The sequence below is a fragment of the Magnolia sinica genome, chromosome 15 (genome assembly GCF_029962835.1).
Source record: "Magnolia sinica isolate HGM2019 chromosome 15, MsV1, whole genome shotgun sequence".
Lineage (NCBI taxonomy): Eukaryota > Viridiplantae > Streptophyta > Magnoliopsida > Magnoliales > Magnoliaceae > Magnolia > Magnolia sinica.
This window is the reverse complement of record NC_080587.1, coordinates 18,616,063-18,633,208: the sequence shown is the minus strand read 5'-3', so window position 1 is coordinate 18,633,208 and position 17,146 is coordinate 18,616,063. Positions and strand designations below refer to the sequence as shown.

The following is a 17,146-nucleotide window of genomic DNA, read 5'->3' as shown; positions in this document are numbered from 1 at the left end:
GAGAGGGAGAGAGGGAGATGGGATGTAAAGAGAGAGAGTGATGGATGTGAGTGATGGGTGAGGTGATGTGTACTTGACTAGCATGGGTGTGTAAGAGAGAGGGTGAGAAAAGGTTGACTTTGGAGAGAGAAAGTATGGGTTGCTTGTACTTGACATGAGGTGATGGATGGGATTAATTGATGGGATTGATTTGACATATTGTAGAGATTCTCTTGGGATTGCAAACGCGCGGCATTTTCTTCGAAATAAACGCCGGCTCACATCTTCCTGCCAGGGTATCGGATCGATGCGAGAGACGCGGTGTCGGAACCGCGGCGACGGTGCGGTCGCAATGGTACAAGTCTTGATTTAAGCCGACTCAAATGCACATCATAAGGCTTATGGTCGATCGCAACGTCGATTATACGTCACAGGTTGCCGAAATTCGACAGGAAGGATCGCGGGATTCGACGGAACAGAACGGACTAGGATACGGGTCTTACAATGATATATGTGTTTCATCCATTCCATTCATCCGTTTTTACATATCATTTTAGGACTTGATGCCAAAAATGAGAGGGATATAAATCTCATGTGGACCACGCCACAGGAAAACAATAGTGACCGAAAATCCACCATTAAAATCCTCGTAAGGTCCACTGTACTGTTTATTTGAAATCCAATCTGTTGATTAGGTCATACAGACCGAAATTAAGGGAAAAAACAAAGATCAGCTTGATCCAAAACTTTTATGGCCCCCAAAAACTTTTTAATAGTCGATGCTCATTCAACACTGTTTCCTGTAATGCAATCCACTTGAGATTGGGATATACCTCATTTTTGATCTCGTAACATAAAATGATCTATAAAAATAGATGGACGGAATGGATGGTGGGCCGACATAGCACCGACCGCCAGCCATTGGCTAGTGGCAAGGGGAGTAGCTAATCCGTTTCCGGTTTGACTGAGAGAATATATTGCAAGTGTACGCCATCGCAATAAAAGTCTGCCAGCGTATAAAATCCGCTCTCTTATGCGGTTCGAATTTCGAACCAAGCTTTCGAATTACAATAATGCCCTAACCATTGAAACTCCCGGCGCTTTATAAAAAAACGAGTAATTGTCTATCAAGGACATTTTTGGAAAATCCCCATCGCAAAGTGAACAAGCTTAGAAAACGCTTCGAATCTCACTCTACCCTTTGTTTCAGAATGTATTGCCATGAAAGCTCTGTCTCTAAACAAGATATCTGTCTTGAGCAGACTTCTCTTACAAATCAAAGCAGGCAAGAAAACCAAAACCATCTCCCGAAATGGGTAACTTCCCTCCTCTCCAACAACAAAAGAAAGCTCAACCGCAACAGTAGCAGCAGCAACAACAACAACACTTGCCACTACCAAGAACTCACATTTCTGATACATCCCTCATAAACCATCCAACATCCTCCCACACTAGAACCATCCTCTCAAAATCCTTATCAGATGTCAACTCCTTCTTCACTCTCGACAGGGAATTGGGCCGCGGACAGTTTGGGGTCACCTATCTTTGTATTAAGAAGTCTACCGGCCTTAAATACGCCTGCAAATCCATCTCCAAGTGCAAGCTTGTCCACGAGAGCGACGTAGAGGGCGTACGCCCAGAGATCCTCATAATGCAGCATCTGACTGGCCAACCCAAACATTGTCGAATTCAAGGGCGCGTATGAGGACTACCAAAGCATCCATTTAATCATGGATCTCTGCTTTGGCGGGAAGTTCTCTGATCGGATCATTGCCAACGATAGTTACTTGGAGCATGCCTGTAAGCCCCGTATCCTAAACCGTACCATTCCATAGATTCCGCGGTCTTCCTGTTCACTCCCCAAGTATAGGGTTGTGATGTAGTAATAAACTCGGTAAGACCGAGGTCGAATCCACAGGGACTGATACCTGTACGTTATCTGAAACCAAGTAGAAATAAAACTAGACTAAGATGTGATCTAAACCAAATAGAATTTAAGAAATAATTGAGGAATAGTTATCTAAAACTTTAAGGAATTCAGAGGAAGGAAACTAGGGATTCAGAGGATCCACTTGTAGGAATCAGGGAGATCTTATGCCTGCATTCGGATTTATGGAAATCAAACTGACTTGATCTGGTTTTCAAGAGATGAGAGGTATATGAATTAGAATGGATTCCATCATCTAACCATGCCCAGGAGACAAAGCAAACAACAGGATTAAACTAATTAGCAACCAATCAACAATTTATGAAGATCAGGAAGGTACTGTCATCCTACCATGCCCAGGAGACGATGGTGAACAACAGGGCCTCCTGACGTCATAAACATCAAAAGAGAAAAAGAAATATTCAAAACCATTGCAAACCCATTGTAATTTCATTCACAACAGACCATTAAAGACTGAGAAAATATTCTTTTAATAATCAACTCAAAACCAAGCTCAGTTCATAAATTTAAATGAAAAGCAGGAAATAATGTCTCCCATCTCGCTACAGGCTTCACCTCTTAGCCCTAGCTAAGAGGATTAGGTACACATGAATGGGCTGATTAAAACAGCAAAATAAAATAAAACAGGGAAAGAAAAGAACAAGAAGGAAAGAGAGAAAAAGAACCGCTTTACGCTTCTGGTTCCTTTCTTCCTTCAATGCTAAGCCCCCACCCTGCTTGACTTCCTCTCTCACGTTCCAAACCCACGACCGAGCAACAGCAGCCAAATTCCTCCAAAGAACACCTCCTCACGCTGGTTCCGTTCCAGCCTCCCTGAATGCCCCCCTCTTCTCCCTCTCTTTTCCTTTTATAACAGCAGCAGAAAAGGGTGGTGGCTGGCTGTATACGCAGCAACAGCTCCGGCAGAATTCATGCGCAGGGCCGACGCATGTTATGCAGAAGATTCTCCAAACCACCTGCGTTTGGATGAATGATCGGGACGCTGACCGTCCCAGATCTTGCAAACGTCTTCATGGCTAGGGTAAATCCTAGATTGGGCATCATCTGGACGGTTTGGATCTGCATTTTGATCAACACCGAAATCGTACAACAGCCCGCAAAAGTCGGCCTGCGCCCAGACGCGAAAACAGGGACTGCTATTCATTGCGCTGTAACGCTGGTGGGGTCCATACTCGGATTCAAATGAAAAATCCAAGCCGTCCACCAGATTGCTCTCGGAATTTTGGTCGGGAACGGAAGGTTTTTGGCCGTCCGTTGATGTGGCCCGCAGAATTATCACCTGACCGTTCGCACCTCGTCCGAACGGTTGAAATCTGCTCCGTACTCCTTCTAGGAAAAATTCCACCTAGGTTGTGATAAACGGGCCCCTTCAAGCCTGATGGACGGTCCCGATCTTCGAAATGAGGCGCGAGTGGGGCCCACATCGAGCGCCCGGCGAAACAGCGTCGGTCGCTGTTTCCTTTCGAAACAGGGACTTCGGGTCAGCGATTTTTTTGACCGGACTCTCCGTCCGGTGCATTGCTCGCACACATGTACCCGATGTACATGCAATGTACATCTGGGTCCATCGTTATGTTCGAGAGACATCTGTACCGTCCATCCATTCTGTCACATTCTATAAACCGTCCATACCAATTTTGAAGTATATCAAGATATCAGGCGGGCCCCACATAATGATTAAAGGAGCTGATCTGTCCGTTGGGCTACTTCCACAGTGATCCAGGAGCTGAAATTTCACGTGTACGGTTCATTTATGGTCTTCAGGCCACGTATGGAGTTTTGAACTGATCAGATGGTGGGAACCCTATGATCTTGCATTCTGGACATTTTTCAGGTCACTTGAGCTTCAATTTCTCAATTTTCTTGGATCTCTGGCGTTGATCTTGGTCCCCTGGAGTCTAGCCCTTGTCATGGTGATTCCTGAATGTTAAATCTATATTTTTAGCCTTCTATTTCAATCCATGCTTGTAAATGCGTCCTGTATTACAAATACGATTAAAACATGCCGTCAAACAGTATCATATTCGTAAAATCGGGTAATTACTGGGGTCTGATATGCAATATTTGACCCTCAACACAACCCCCAACCAGCATTTTGCTAGTCCCGAGCAAAATATGCGAAAAATAAGTTGAGAATTACATGACAATTTTTAGAGACTCAAGTGATTTTTTTATTTTTTTATTTTTTTTATTATTTTTGAAAAACAATCCAGATCCTAGAATTTTAAGATTCATGAATGTTGGGTATTTCTTTCTTCTAGACCCATGCGCACAATAAAGTTCATAGTCAAAATCAAGGTATTAATCCATCAATTAGAAAAATTCCAAACATTGAGTTCCATAAGTGTATAGTATAATCTTGGCTTATCGATCATTAAGAGATCAAATTGTCGATTTCATGACATCATTGGTAATCAATCAAAAAATCATAACTACCATCACCTAAGCCAGAACTTTGCCTCGCAGATCATTCTTTCATTTTTCTAGATTTTTTTTTTTTAAGTCATCGAGGGAGAGGAGAATTGAATCCGCACCTATAGGGAGCAAACCTATGGTGAAAATTATTCGCCTAACCTTTTCCAAAGGTATCTCTCTCTCCTTTTCTCTTTTTTTTTTTTTTAAAATTCATGACGGGCAAATTCTCCAAGCTGGTTCCTTACATGCTTAGTGATTACCAAGTTAACCCTTCAATATCAAACTGAAATCTTAATGTGAAAGCGAGATGTGACATGTGAACTCATAACTCAATCAATGTTTAAAACTTCCAATTATAGATTAATACTTCAAACTTAACTGTGAAATCTAATATAATAGATAACTGAATCTAAGAGTCATAAATTACCAACTTCACTTATCTTGTAATTTTAAATCCAAGATGGTTGTCAAAATCACTTCAAATTCAACAAAATGTCAGAAAATTTTTAAAATTTTCACAACTTTTGTACAAGCCCAAGAAAACACTGATTAGGAAACCTAATCTCCCACCCCCAACCAAAAATCTACATTGTCCTCAATGTAAACGAAATAAGCATGCAATGCACATGGGACAACGGAAATATAAGAGGAGTGATGAAAAGATAGTACCTGGACGAAGGAATCAAGAAGCTTTCCAAAAGATCGCAGCATGGGCGTCGGTCAGCACGAGAAAGAAGGTAACACAAAAATAACAAAAATAAAATCCTATCTATACCACTTTCGCAGGTGCTCTCGATTGCATTTAGCGTATGCAACAAGCCTTTAAACCCCTAGGTTACCCCTAGTGGATGAGTTGTAGTCTCGTGAGGGTTTGCAGTAATGTTACCCACAAACATTGAACTGACAATGATAAAAATGACATGAAATGAAGAACTGGGTTGCCTCCCAGGAGCGCTAAGTTTACTGTCTTCAGCCAGACAAATAAAGCAACTACCCTAGTCCTAAGAAAACAGGAAACCTACCTATACCTCCATTAGACTAGGAGATCAATCCTGGTAAACAGGATCAGTCAGAGGCATGGACATGTCCTCTGAATCAAATTTCTCGACAAATGGTTTCAATCGATGTCCGTTAACTTTAAACTCCTTGCTATTGTCGGGATCTCTTATCTCAACGGCCCCATGCGGAAAAACAGTGACAATAATGTAAGGACCGGTCCAACGAGATCGAAGCTTACCCGGAAAGAGATGTAGTCGAGAATTGTACAAAAGGACTTTCTGACCAGGCGTGAATGATTTTCGCAAAATGTGTTGGTCATGAAATGCTTTCATCTTGTCCTTGTAAATTCTCGAATTATCGTACACATCATTCCGGATTTCCTCAAGTTCATTCAATTGAAGTTTGCGTAGCGAGCCAGCGTTGTCCAGATTGAAATTAAGATTTTTGATCGCCTAGTACGCTTTATGTTCCAACTCCACAGGCAAGTGACAAGCTTTCCCATAGACAAGTCTAAAGGGAGACATTCCAATAGGGGTTTTAAAGGCAGTACGGTATGCCCATAAGGCATCAGTCAATCGGATTGACCAATCCTTACGATCAGGGTTAACCGTTTTTTCCAAAATGTGTTTGATCTCCCTATTGAAAATCTCAGCTTGTCCACTTATCTGAGGATGGTATGGGGTGCTCACCTTATGAGAGATACCGTATTTCTTCATTAAGCTCTCGAATGGTCTATTACAAAAGTGTGAGCCCCCATCACTAATGATGGCTCGAGGCGTTCCGAATCGAGAAAGGATGTTTTCTTTTAGGAATTTAATGACCGTGCGATGGTCATTCTTTCGACACGGAATCGCTTCGACCCATTTAGTGACATAATCCACGGCGAGCAAAATATACAGATTCCCAAACGATTGGGGGAATGGTCCCATGAAATCGATGCCCCAGCAATCAAATGCTTCAATGATAAGGATGGGATTCAAAGGCATCATATTTCGACGGGACAATGCTCCCAATTTCTGACAACGCTCACAAGCTTTGCAAAACTCATGAGTGTCCCTAAACATAGTGGGCCAGTAAAAGCCACACTGCAGAATCATGGCCGTGGTTTTTTTAGCAGAAAAGTGACCACCACAGGCCTCTGAGTGACAGAAGGAGATGACGCTCTGATGCTCATCGTCTAGTACACATCTCCTTAGAATTTGGTCTGGGTAATATTTAAATAAATAAGGATCATCCCAGAAAAAGTTGCGCACCTCGGTGAAAAATTTCTTCTTATCTTGCGCAGTCCACTGTGTCGGTATGGCACCTGTAGCAAGATAATTAGCAATATCAGCAAACCAAGGTGAATGGGAGACTCTGAACAGTTGTTCATCAGGGAACATGTCGTTGATATGGGGCGTCTCAAGGGAATCAGAAGTATTAAGGCGAGAAAGGTGATCGGCCACAACGTTTTCTACTCCCTTTTTATCTTTAATTTCCAAATCGAATTCTTGGAGTAGAAGGATCCATCGTATCAAGCGGGGCTTAAAATCATTCTTAGAAAGAAGATACTTAAGTGCCGCATGATCTGTGTAAATAATGATCTTGGATCCGATCAAGTAGGACCTAAATTTGTCCAAGGCGAACACTACAGCTAAGAGTTCCTTTTCCGTAGTCGAGTAGTTCACTGGGAAGGATTTAGAGTCCTACTTGCGTAATGAATGACGTAGGGCCGCTTATCTTTTCTCTGGCCTAGGACCGCTCCAAGAGCATAATCAGAAGCGTCGCACATAAGCTCAAAAGGAAGGCTCCAGTCGGGTGGCTGCATGATAGGGCAGTGGTTAACGTGCCCTTAAGCTTGGTGAAAGCTTCCTGGCACTGCTCAGTCCACTCGTACGGAGCATCCTTTTGAAGAAGATTACATAAAGGATGAGAGAGAAGACTAAAGTCCTTTATGAATCGCCTGTAAAATCCTGCGTGTCCTAAGAAGGATCGCACGTCTCTGATGTTCTTGGGTGGAGGTAGGTTAGAGATAAGATCGATTTTTGCCTTATCTACCTCGATTCCTTTGGACGAGATGATATGCCCAAGGACAATTCCCTTCTGAACCATGAAATGGCACTTCTCCCAATTAAGTACCAAGTTCTTTTCTTCACATCTTTTCAGCACACATTTAAGACTTTCCAAGCACTTGCTAAAAGATGGACCGTAAACAGAGAAGTCGTCCATGAAGACCTCTAGGTATTGCCCCACCATATCAGAAAAGATACTAAGCATACATCGCTGAAAGGTGGCAGGGGCATTACATAGCCCGAATGGCATCCTTCGATAGGCAAAGGTGCCGTAGGGACATGTAAATGTGGTCTTTTCCTGGTCTTCAGGGGCTATCTCTATCTGGTTGTAGCCCAAATACCCGTCAAGGAAACTATAATAGGAATGACCAGCTAACCTTTCAAGGATCTGATCAATGAATGGTAAAGGAAAGTGGTCTTTCCTCGTGACGGTATTCAATTTCCTGTAGTCAATGCACATTCTCCAACCAGTAGTGACTCTAGTTGGCACGAGTTCATTATTAGCATTGGCTACGATGGTGATTCCGGACTTCTTAGGGACCACTTGAGTTGGACTCACCCATTGACTGTCAGATATAGGGTATATAATACCCACATCCAATAGTTTAAGAACCTCGGCCTTAACCACTTCCTTCATGTTTGAATTTAGTCTACGTTGTGGTTGCCGAGCAGTTTTTGCATTATCCTCAAGATATATGTGGTGAGTACAAATCGAGGGATCGATTCCCTTGAGGTCCGCTATCGTCCATCCCAGGGCTCCTTTATACTCAATGAGAGTAGATATAAGCATACTCTCCTGTTCTTTCTCCAGGTGGGCAGAGATCACCACCGGGTATGTCTCATCTTGACCTAAATAGGCATATTTCAAATCAGAGGGCAAAGGTTTTAGGTCAAGCTTCGGCGGCTTGAGGTTAGACGGTAGAGGCACTACATCGGTTCGTGGCAATTCTTCAAATTGTGGCCTCCACCGGTTAACTTCAAGTACCGGTGCAGTATCAAGCAAGGCGCACGTCTCCCTAAGCATGTCATCATCAAAATCATGGGAGTGGGCCAGGCACGTCTCCAGATGGTCGGAGGATAAGGTCAGAGGTGTCGTATCTTCCACGAAAGAGTCAATCATGTTAATGTCGTGGAAATCGTCATCATCCTCTGCGTTGCTGCCGTTATTGAAAAAAATGTTTGACTCCAATGTCAAATTTCCAAAAGACATAGTCATGATACCATTCCTGCAATTGATAATTGCATTTGACGTGGCAAGGAATGGGCGACCAAGAATGACAGGAATCTGAGTGCTCATGTTATTGATGGGTTCGGTGTCCAGGATGATAAAATCTACAGGGTAGTAAAATCTATCGACCTGGACTAACACATCCTCAATTATCCCTCTTGGTACACGAACAGAACGATCAGCAAGTTGTAATGTGGTTAGAGTGGGTTTTAATTCACCCAAACCTAACTGTTTGTATACCGAGTAGGGAATCAGATTGACGCTCGCTCCTAAGTCAAGAAGTGCGTGATCAATTCGATGAATCCCGATTACACATGATATGGTTGGGCTACCGGGATCCTTGAATTTCTGCGGCACGTCTTGCTTCAGGATGACACTCACTTTCTCAGTCAAGAAGATTTTCTTTTGAATAATTTTTCGTCTTTTGGTCGTGCATAAGTCTTTCAAGAATTTGGCATATGAAGGTATCTGTTTAACGACATCAAGTAGAGGAATGTTGACTTTCACCTGTTTCAACACCTCTAGGATATCCTGAGAGTTAGAGAGAGATTTTGGTGAAACCAACCGTTGGGGGAATGGAACAACTGGCTTCTCTAGAAGTTCTGGTTCTACTTCTTGTGGGGCATCACTGGATCCATCATTGTTGTCCTCTTCTGGTTCTTGAGGCTTTTCGGGCCTAACCGGAAGAGTTTTATCAATGATCTTCTCACTCCTAAGAGTGGTGATGGATTTAGCATGCCCCATCTGATTTGAAGAGCTGGGATCATTATTCTCGTACTGTGGTTTAGGGTTGGGGAGAGGTTGTGCAGGAAGCATCCCCTTTTCTATAACCGTCATACGAGAATCTATCTTTTGCATAAAATCTGTAATTCCCCGCATTGCCTGAGCCAGCTCTTGTATGGGATTTTGAACCGGTTCCTCTTGAGGTTTCACTTGATTTGGATTTTGATTGAAGAAACCTGGAGGAGTCGCCGTTTGTCCATTCCTCCAACTAAAGTTTGGATGATTTTTCCAGCCAGGATTGTATGTGTTGGAGTTAGGTCCAGTAAAAGGTCTTTGATAGTTGTTTACGGCATTGGCTTGTTCATTCAACACTCCTCGAAAGGCGGGTATTGTAGGACAGTTTTCAGTTGTGTGAATGTTGCAATCACAGATGCCGCAAACAATTTCATTGACCTTATCCTTCTTTCCTTCCATGGCCTCAACTTTCCTTATGAGCGTAGTCACTTTACACTTGAGATCATCCTCTTCTTTCAAGAGATATAATCCACATTTCTCCTTTAATTGAGTCGGCCTAGACGTGGTGTTCGCCATTGGGTAATAGTCCCATGATTGTGTTTTTTCAGCGAGACTATCGAGGTAATCCCATACCTCGTCAACATCTTTGTTGATGAACTCTCCATTACACATTATCTCGACCATTTGGCGCATGGAAGATGTCAATCCATCATAGAAAAAATTTGTAATGCGCCACGTTTCAAATCCGTGTTGTGGGCATGAACTGACCAAATCTTTGAACCTTTCCCAACATTGGAAGAATGTTTCATCTTCCTTTTGGGCAAAGTTCATGATTGCTTTTCTGAGGGTAATCGTTTTATGATGTGGGAAGAATTTTTTTATGAATTCCCTCTGCATATCGTTCCATGTGCCAATGGATCTAGGACGCAGTGAATGTAACCACGTCTTAGCTTTCTCTTTTAAGGAAAAAGGAAAGAGTTTCAGCCTAATTGTATCCTCAGATACATTAGGAAAACATAATGTAGCTATAATCTCATCGAACTCTTTCAAATATAAATATGGACTTTCTGATTCAAGTCCATGGAATTTGGGAAGGAGTTGGATAACTCTTGGCTTGATGTCCATTTGTCCTGTGTTTTCAGGAAAAATCATGCATAAGGGCATACTCACTCCCGCCGGTTGTAGATAATCTCGTAAAGTACGAGGCAGGGGTGCCTGTTGCACCTCATTCTCATCTTGGGTATCCTCCACCCTGGGTGGAAGTGGAGGAGGTTGGTCTTCAGCAATAACCTCAGTTAACTCAGGGGATTTCGAGCGGTGTCTAGTCCTGCGATGGATAGTCAACCCCTCAACCAATCCTCCTTCAGTCAAGAGACGTCGAGTGTCGTCACGGGCCCACTTGGGCATGAAAACACTCGCAGCCCTTAATTAAAAACCTAATCCTAAGAAAGGAAAAAAAAATCTAGAAAGAAAGAGAGGGAGAGTTGGAAAGAAATTACCAAATTGAAGCCCCTAAGTTAAGGACCTGCAAAATAAGAAGGTTAGTTTCTAAACAAAAATTCTAAAACTAATTTAGAAAACAAATTAGATTTTAAAAGAGTTAAAATTAGAAAGTTACTAAAATAAAAATAAAAAGTTAATTTCTAAAAAGGGAAATAACCTAATTTCTAAAATAAACTATTTCCTACAGAAAGGAGGATACTAGAATTAGTTAATTTCTAAAATTTAAATCCTAATTCTAAAAATAGGAAAAAGTAGAGAGATTAGGAAGGAATTACCAATTGAGAAGTTATTTCAGGATCGTACAAAACAGGAAAACAGGTTAGTTTCTAAAAATAAAATAAAATAAAAACTTTTAACCTAAAGTTAGTAAAATCCTAATCCTAACCTAATTCTAAAACTAATTAATTTCAAAAAAAAATGTAACCGTCAGTCCCCGGCAACGGCGCCAAAAACTTGTTCACTCCCTAAGTATAGGGTTGTGATGTAGTAATAAACTCGGTAAGACCGAGGTCGAATCCACAGGGACTGATACCTGTACGTTATCTGAAACCAAGTAGAAATGAAACTAGACTAAGATGTGATCTAAACCAAATAGAATTTAAGAAATAATTGAGGAATAATTATCTAAAACTTTAAGGAATTCAGAGGAAGGAAACTAGGGATTCAGAGGATCCACTTGTAGGGATCAGGGAGATCTTATGCCTGCATCATGAAAATGGAAATCAAACTGACTTGATCTGGTTTTCAAGAGATGAGAGGTATATGAATTAGAATGGATTCCATCATCTAACCATGCCCAGGAGACAAAGCAAACAACGGGATTAAACTAATTAGCAACCAATCAACAATTTATAAAGATCAGGAAGGTACTGTCATCCTACCATGCCCAGGAGACGATGGTGAACAACAGGGCCTCCTGACGTCATAAACATCAAAAGAGAAAAAGAGATATTCAAAACCATTGCAAACCCATTGTAATTTCAGTCACAACAGACCATTAAAAACTGAGAAAATATTCTTTTAATAATCAACTCAAAACCAAGCTCAGTTCATAAATTTAAATGAAAAGCAGGAAATAATGTCTCCCATCTCGCTACAGGCTTCACCTCTTAGCCCTAGCTAAGAGGATTAGCTACACATGAATGGGCTGATTAAAACAGCAAAATAAAATAAAACAGGGAAAGAAAAGAACAAGAAGGAAAGAGAGAAAAAGAACCGCTTTACGCTTCTGGTTCCTTTCTTCCTTCAATGCTAAGCCCCCACCCTGCTTGACTTCCTCTCTCACGTTCCAAACCCACGACCGAGCAACAGCAGCCAAATTCCTCCAAAGAACACCTCCTCACGCTGGTTCCGTTCCAGCCTCCCTGAATGCCCCACTCTTCTCCCTCTCTTTTCCTTTTATAACAGCAGCAGAAAAGGGGTGTGGCTGGCTGTATACGCAGCAACAGCTCCGGCGGAATTCATGCGCAGGGCCGACGCATGTTATGCAGAAGATTCTCCAAACCACCTGCGTTTGGATGAATGATCGGGACGCTGACCGTCCCAGATCTTGCAAACGTCTTCATGGCTAGGGTAAATCCTAGATTGGGCATCATCTGGACGGTTTGGATCAGCGTTTTGATCAACACCGAAATCGTACAACAGCCCGCAAAAGTCGGCCTGCGCCCGGACGCGAAAACAGGGACTGCTATTCGTTGCGCTGTGACGCTAGTGGGGTCCATACTCGGATTCAAATGAAAAATCCAAGCCGTCCACCAGATTGCTCTCGGAATTTTGGTCGGGAGCGGAAGGTTTTTGGCCGTCCGTTGATGTGGCTCGCAGAGTTATCACCTGACCGTTCGCACCTCGTTCGAACGGTTGAAATCTGCTCCGTACTCCTTCTAGGAAAAATTCCACCTAAGTTGTGATAAACGGGCCCCTTCAAGCCTGATGAACGGTCCCGATCTTCGAAATGAGGCGCGAGTGGGGCCCACATCGAGCGCCCGGCGAAACAGCGTCGGTCGCTGTTTCCTTTCGAAACAGGGACTTCGGGTCAGCGATTTTTTTGACCGGACTCTCCGTCCGGTGCATTGCTCGCACACATGTACCCGATGTACATGCAATGTACATCTGGGTCCATCGTTATGTTCGAGAGACATCTGTACCGTCCATCCATTCTGTCACATTCTATAAACCGTCCATACCAATTTTGAAGTATATCAAGATATCAGGCGGGCCCCACATAATGATTAAAGGAGCTGATCTGTCCGTTGGGCTACTTCCACAGTGATCCAGGAGCTGAAATTTCACGTGTACGGTTCATTTATGGTCTTCAGGCCACGTATGGAGTTTTGAACTGATCAGATGGTGGGAACCCTATGATCTTGCATTCTGGACATTTTTCAGGTCACTTGAGCTTCAATTTCTCGGTTTTCTTGGATCTCTGGCGTTGATCTTGGTCCCCTGGAGTCTGGCCCTTGTCATGGTGATTCTTGAATGTTAAATCCATATTTTTAGCCTTCTATTTCAATCCATGCTTGTAAATGCGTCCTGTATTACAAATACGATTAAAACATGCCGTCAAACAGTATCATATTCATAAAATCGGGTAATTACTGGGGTCTGATATGCAATATTTGACCCTCAACACTTCCCGGTCGAATTTCGGTAACCTTCAACCCTTAACCGGTATTTGCGCGCGACCCTGATTCTCATGCCGTCAACCCAAGTCGACTCAACCCAGGACTTGTACCTTAGCGACCGCGCCGTCGCCGCAGTTCAAATGTCGCGACTTGCGTGCCGATACGATGCTCTAGCCAGGAGATGTGGGCCAGCGTTCGGTGCGAGAAAAACGTCGCTCGTACAAATTTCGAGAGAATCTCTTCAAGATGTCACATCAATCAATCAATCCCATCATGTCAAGTACACATCACCTTTCACCCTTTCCTAAGCAAGCCCCAAAAGTCAAAAAGTTTCTTAGAACCTATGCTTTTCTTACAACTTTTGCCACAAAAGTCAAAAAAGGGCTCTTACACCCATCACTCACCACATCACACATCTATCACCCATCCCTCTCTTTTTACAACTCTCTCTCCCCTTCATTTTCAAATTTCAATCCAAGCAACCCAAGAGCTCCTCACGTCTAAGCCCTCCCATGGTGAGAAAATGCATGTGTGAGGCTCACCTTTCCATCCCTAGATCTCCCATCCTAGCCATCCATTTCTCATCTTCCTCTATCAAAGAGAAGCACAAGGAGCTAAGGAAGCCAAGGGAGCAAGAAGAACAAGCGGTGGGTGCTTTGATAGGGTAGTTTTTAATGTTTTTAAGATGGGCCAAGTGAGGCCAACCGATCAATGGTTTGGATCTCACTTTGGACCCTAAGATGTGGCCGATGGCCCACTTGGATCATCATGATCATTCCATGATGGGGCCATTCTCCATGGACCCCATCATGATGTTTATTTTTCTTGCATACTTAGGGTCATCTAGACCGTCTATTTTAGTGGAGAAGAGATCTCCACCGTTGAATTTCGATTTAATGGGCCCACATGTAATGGCCCACTTGATTTATGTTGTAGATCATTGAAGGGAGGGCCCATAGTGCCGAGGTCCTTCCATCACGCATGTCCCACTCTCTATCTCTCTCTTCCTCTCTATTTCTTTTTCTTTATGAGATTATGATATGGTTGTGTGGCCCACTTAGATGGACTCCTCCACGAGGTATGTATTTTTATCCAAAATATCTAGAAGTGGGGCCCACCTTTTAGGTGTTGTACACACACCATTCATCATGAGGTGGCCCACTTGAGCAAAGCCTCCATGCATGTGCAACGTCCAGGGACGCTGGACGTCACTGGAAGAAAAAAAATGTGTTAGCTTGTTTCTAAATGGGGTGGTCCATTCCTGTAGGCCCCACCTTGATGCATGTATTTAATCCACGCCGTCCATTCCCTTTTCAACCCTATTTCAGGCGTTGAACCGAAAAACAGAGTCAATCCGAGGTTCTGGTGGGCCACACCATATCAAATGGTAGTTTTCACCATTGAAGCCTTCCCTGATATTATTATACGCCGAAATATGCCCAATATTAGGCTTGTTTTGCTTGTTTTGAGCCATGGAGGGCCATTGGACGGAGTGGATTCTCAAAATGTGGACCCCACCTGTGAAAACCATCGAAAAACTGAAAATAAAAAAAAAATACAAATACGTAAGGCTGCACCCCTTCCAACCGACCACGACACAGTGGAAAGCGCAACCGTCTGGTAATCAGCACTCGGCGCTTATGCACCTACTCGGTCTAGACATTGGAGCAACCTCTTGGTACGTAAGGGTCTAGGGACTTTCACCCAGGGATATCTATAACACCCCATGTAGAACAATATTTTCGGTATCCAATCCTGCCAACCACGATATGCCTATGGAGGCTACGGCCCTGATGTCGCTAGGGCATACAGTACCATATCACACAATGCAAATGCATGAATCACACTATCCAGTCATGCAGCAGTCCTGCGCGTATCGTGCGCTCATGTATGGCAAAACCCCCTATCCGGGAGCCCCTAAACAATCTGCCCAAAGGCATATGCGATGATCAGTCATTTCTCATATCAAGCATACGTATGATGCATATAATCATGAATCATGGAACTAAACATGTTATATGGGATGGATGATGTTCATAACGAAGATGGGCCTAGACGGCTTACATATAACATGTACGAGCCTAACAATGGGCCCTAGGGAGAGTTGTAATGTGGACGTCAAACCACCATTGCTCCCAAGGCATAGCCCGTCGTAAATATCATTACATAAACCATGTTGGGATCACACATTGCAATGGACCTTAGGTACATCCCATTGGGCCTTCAATATATCAAATGGGTCATATCATATGGGCCTTATATTTATCAAGTGGGCCACATCAATGGGCCGCACCAATGGGCCTTATGTACATTACAATGGGCCATAACCCGTGGGCCTTAGAATCATTAAAATGGGCCTCGTAATATGGGCCTCGTATATACATATCAAGGTGGGCCTCAATGAACGGCCCACAAACACATTAAGATGGGCCTCAACACATGGCCTTAAATAAATTTCCAAATAATTGGACGGTTTAGATGAAACACATGCATCATGGTGGGTCCCATAAAAGCCCACCATCATATACATGTATATATATATTTAATATAATATATAATATAATATACTATATATATAATATAATATAAACCACATCCAGGCCCTGGACAGCCTGGACAGTGATGTATAACATATATAATATATATAATATAATAATGCTATATATAATATATACCATATATATATATATATATATATATATATATATATATATATATAATATAATAAAATTAACATCGTCCAGGCCCTGGATGGCCTGGACAGCACATATATCAGGTGTAGCCCCACGTGGGGCCCACCGAAATGTTAAATTTTCATCTAATCCGCTGCGAGGGAGGACCTAGAAGAGTTTCAATGACAACCACTCAATCCCACTATTTCTTATCATGTGGGCCACCTGAGATTCGGATGGGTCTAAAATTTGGAGGGGGCCCACTGCTGAGAGCGGCCCACCTCGTGATCGGGTTGGATGACAAATAAACATCAAGGTGGGGCCCATGGCTAGAGCTGTGGGTTGCTGCCCATCCGCCGTCCGCCCGGGCACTGGTGCGCAGGCAGCGCCTACTTCCTTTCTGACACAGCAGCTGGGCCCCACCTTGATGTTTATTTGTCATCCAACCCGGTCACGAGGTGGGCCGCTCTCAGCAGTGGGCCCCCTCCAAATTTCAGACCCATCCGAATCTCAGGTGGCCCACATGATAAGAAATAGTGGGATTGAGTGGCTGCCATTGAAACTCTTCTAGGTCCTCCCTCTCAGCGGATTGGATAAAATTTTAACATTTCGGTGGGCCCCACGTGGGGCTACACCTGATATATGTGTTGTCCAAGCCATCCAGGGCCTGGACGATGTTATTTTTATTATATTATATATATATATGGTATATATTATATATAGCATTATTATAGTATATATATTATATATGTTATACATCACTGTCCAGGCCGTCCAGGGCCTGGATGTGGTTTATATTATATTATATATATAGTATATTATATTATATATATTATATATTATATTAAATATATATATACATGTATATGATGGTGGGCTTTTATGGGACCCACCATGATGCATGTGTTTCATCTAAACCGTCCAATTATTTGGAAATTTATTTAAGGCCATGTGTTGAGGCCCATCTTAATGTGTTTGTGGGCCGTCCATTA

The 17,146-nt window shown here is 42.9% G+C and overlaps 1 non-coding gene and 1 pseudogene across 1 annotated transcript; both read left to right on the top strand.

Moving 5' to 3' along the window:
• Nucleotides 1–1,709: 1,709 nt before the first annotated feature.
• Nucleotides 1,710–17,146, top strand: part of LOC131226841 (calcium-dependent protein kinase 19-like) — a 30,826-nt pseudogene continuing 15,389 nt past the window's right edge.
• On the top strand, nt 10,101–10,207 carry LOC131228469 (small nucleolar RNA R71). Its single transcript, XR_009162972.1, has one exon. It is a non-coding gene; the product is annotated as a small nucleolar RNA R71 (small nucleolar RNA).